This window comes from Epinephelus moara, chromosome 23 (genome assembly GCF_006386435.1).
Source record: "Epinephelus moara isolate mb chromosome 23, YSFRI_EMoa_1.0, whole genome shotgun sequence".
Classification (NCBI taxonomy): Eukaryota; Metazoa; Chordata; class Actinopteri; order Perciformes; family Serranidae; genus Epinephelus; species Epinephelus moara.
Window position 1 is genome coordinate 8,760,931 of NC_065528.1, and position 4,129 is coordinate 8,765,059.

Sequence of the window (4,129 nt, forward strand, 5' to 3'; positions counted from 1 at the left end):
ATGCTTGCTGGCTTTAGTCCTAGACCACCTCCCTGTCTCCCTGTCTCGCTACACACACACACACACACACACGTACACACACACACACTGCAGCACCTGTTGCCAAACCAGCCGGCAGAGGCAGTGCTGGTCAGCTGGCTGAGCTCAGCCTCTCTCAGTGATTAGAGCAGGAAGTTGGTGATAAGAGCAGAGTGTCACCTTGGTCTATGCTGCCTCTGAAAACTCCAGAAAAGCCTGACTGCAAGCTCACACTCAGAGCAGTGCAGACAGTAAAGCTGTGCTTTAACAGAACATATTTTATTAACATGCCCACTCTGTGACTCATGAACAACACCAATTTTTTTTACAGTAACTGAAATCACCTCAGTATGTTTATTTCTAAGGTCAAGGATCCCCAGTTTTTGCTATCTATAGACTAATCCGGGGAAGTACTAGAAGTAAACAAGTTGCCATTACTGTGGTGGCATCTCCCTACAATATGTGCATGTTTGAATTCAAACTGTCCTAAGAAGTGTATAGTTTTCTAGTTTTACCTTTACTTTCTTTGTAATGTTACTTTTGCCAGCATAAAGAAGAACCTGTGCAGTTCTCAGCTGCAACTTGGGTACTCAACTTGCTTTGTCTGGGGGCCACTTTTGCAAAATGACAGACCAGGGGCCAGTTATTAAACAAACATCACTGATATTTTTCAGATAAATACATTCAAGCAAATCCAGTTGCAGCTGCCTTGCACAGGTGAAGTGAATACATGTGCATTTTTTTAAATCTGAGGACTTTACAGGCTTCGTCCAGACCTCTGTTTGGAGGTCCCAGTCCGTTCTCATTCCCAACTCAACAATTACTGCTGCTTTGTCAGTGATTTTGGCATCAGACAATGACACAGAAAGGCACCTTTTGCGGTGGTATGATGCACTTCCAGATGGTGTCAGTTTCTAATGCCACCAATTTGTAAGGCTGCTGGTTGCAACGTAATATAAGGAGTTGGAAAATACCTACAATGCGGGCAAGAGGGGAGGTGGATGGGTCCAAATAACCCCAGACTTTCACCCATGGGTCCGCTGTTTGCTCCCCGTGTGAATGTTGAGTCAAACCATGACGATTTTTTCTAAACCTAACCACATGCTTTTGTTGCACGTGGAAATAAACGGAACATCCCGGAACATCAACAAAAAACACAGGAGTTTACCTATGGTGTCACATTTAGACGTCCACTGACAAAGTTGGAATGAGAACACGTTGGAGGTGAAGTGGTATGCGGTCCACCGAATATGTGCAGTAGTGTTTCTCCCACTGGCCCCGCCCGTGAGTTCCCACTTGGCTCCTAGACTTCACATTGCGATGATGTCACAGATTTTTAAGGAAAGTTTTACAAATACAAAATCACCATGGATAAAAAAATTCATAAAATTCATAACTGACTTTGGTTGCAGTTTTAGGTGTCCTGTCAATATCTCTTTTATAACAATGGACTAGGGGGGAAATGCTTTTTGAGTTGCAGGGAATTTTTTCACTGCAATACTGCAAATGACCACTGGGAAAAATTGAAAGCACTGAGCTGCTTTCCTGGGGGCCTGCGCTAAATTTGTTGTACAATGACCATCTGCTAAACCCTGCAACACTTAGTCACTGTTGCTACGCCTGTCAAGCTTTCCATTCACATACACTTTACAGTGACAATGGTGGCAGATTTACTGTCAAAGTTCTCCGAAATTTCTGAGACAGTATGGGTCTTTGAGACAGAGGTAGACAAAGGCAGTCTTATCATGAAGATTTTGCTGAGATGACAACTGACGAACTGACACGAAATAGCATGGGAAGCTCACGTTGTGCTCCTTAGCTTTGGAGGTAGCACTCATTTAAGTGGGATTACTTGCTGACTCTGTGTCGATGTAGAGCCTACACTGTACCCTACACCGTAACATGACATGCACCTCCCCAGAAATGTAACTACACGTTGCAGCGATGCAGATTTTTGTAAGCTGAAACCATTTCCCTCAGTGGAAATGAAGACAATAAAGATTCCACAAAAATAGCAATCTTGTGTGGGATTTATCCTGGCTTTATTTGAGTAGAGGAAATCTTTGCTGGTCACTAGGCTAATTTATGCAATGTAAAGTGCCATAGGCTTGTGCTAATAATGTTAGCATGTTATGTTTGGAATATGTGTTTAGATTAGTATAAGACAGTTGTGAGATGTCATGGAGCCGAATTTTGTAACGTTACCTTTTTAAATGTCGCTGTTGTCGCTGGCTTCAAATGAGTAGAGGAAAGTCTGCCTGCTGCTAGGCTAATTAATACAATGCACGCCTGTGCTAAAAACATTAGCATGTTGTATTTGTTGGAAAAATGTGTCCAGCAAAAGTGTGTGTTTGTCTGTGAATGCTGCGAGTTATAGTGAAGCTGATTTGTGTACTTGTGTTTGAAATTGTTGCTATTAAGTCATGTTTAATGTGTGTTTAATGTGTGTTTTGAATCAACTAAACTTTACAGCACTTCACGGAAACCCAACGCCCACTAGCGCTTTGGAGGTGCTACTGCAGAGTGACACAGGCACACCTCTGTAAATGCTCACAACAGCGTAGGCCATGTGCATAGGCTACAGCGTAGGGTCTGCATAGAGCTGATGCACAGGTATAAACCCCGCCTTACAACGATGGCAGGACATGCTAACATTTGCAGCTAACTTTTGACCAGATTTTTTTTCTTTCTGACAAGAGATTAAAAAGTGATGCAACCCAAAGAATCTTTATGTGCAAAGTATAGCTAGAGCCCCAGCGAAATCCAGAATTTGACAGAGTTGCGTGGATACAGTTATGATTGGATAGTCATTGTTCACAGGAGGGGGGTAAGTAAACATCTAATAAGCAAAGGTTGACATTTGTGCCAGTTTTCATCATGCATTAAAACCTTTTTCGGTTTATCGCACATCTGTAAAATGAATTGAAAATTTAATTTAATTTATAAAAAAATAAATAAATAGCAGAATCCACTATTGTAGGCAGACATTAGAGTTTCAAAATGTTTGCAAAAATAAAAATAATAGCTCAATTCCCTGAAGAGCTTAGAGGGACAAGCCTGCACATATCCAGAGCTAGAGCTATTAAAAGAATGCATGCGTGTGTGTTCAGCTGGAAAATGCCTTGCATAAAAAGAGTGTATTAAGCACCATATAAAAGCAGACAAAACATCTCATTAAATTTGCAAAGTGGGTGTGCATTTGCATGCGGTCCTCATACTGTCTGTGAGATTCTATGTGAGCACAGCAGGTATAAGAGACATCTTAGACACTTTCTCTTTTTTTCGCGCTTTGGTTTTTGCTTTTTTTCCTGAAACCATTTTTTGTTGTGAGCGGTTAGGAAAACAGGGAACGTATGTATTTATGACCCACATATCCTCTCATTCAACCAGGAGACCAATTTTGCTGTCTTTGTATTGCACACACACACACACACACACACACACACACACAGTAAATATCCTCTCCCCTATCAGTAAAGATATGCCGGTGGTGTAAGCTGCAAACTCCTGAATACAAATATACACAGACAGATGCACTCAGTCTGTACAAACACAAGCAACCACGTAGACAGGGAAACACATAGACAAACACATATAGCCGCCCACTTGTCTACACACACACACACACAGGTGATACGCTGTCTGCCAGTGATAACAGCAGTCGGGCAGCTGAGCGGACACAACCTCCTACTCACTCCCTCAAGGTCACCAGTAGGCCGCCAGCGGCAGGGACAGCTGTGTCTCAGCCAATCGCTGACCTCTCTCTGTTTGTCTGAAACGCTCAGTTCCTCTTTTGCATGAGATAACACATTGTGTTACACTGGGATTATCTTCTCCCAGGAGCCAAAACAGCAGTTAAAAACAATGCAAATGGAGACAGCGAAACACTTTGCAAGCAAATTGATCTGGAAAATGGAGAGTTGGTCAGGCGGGTTTGGCAGCTAATGATACAGCTTTTTTTTGTTCATTTTTCTCTTTGGACAGCTGTTGCTTTTATTTCCCTGGGAAGGACCAGCTGAAAAAGAACTACATCCATGTTAAGAGGGATTCATGCTCTAAATTAAGCGATTCATCATTTGCTCTGACCTAATTTTTTAAGGAGACAGTTCAC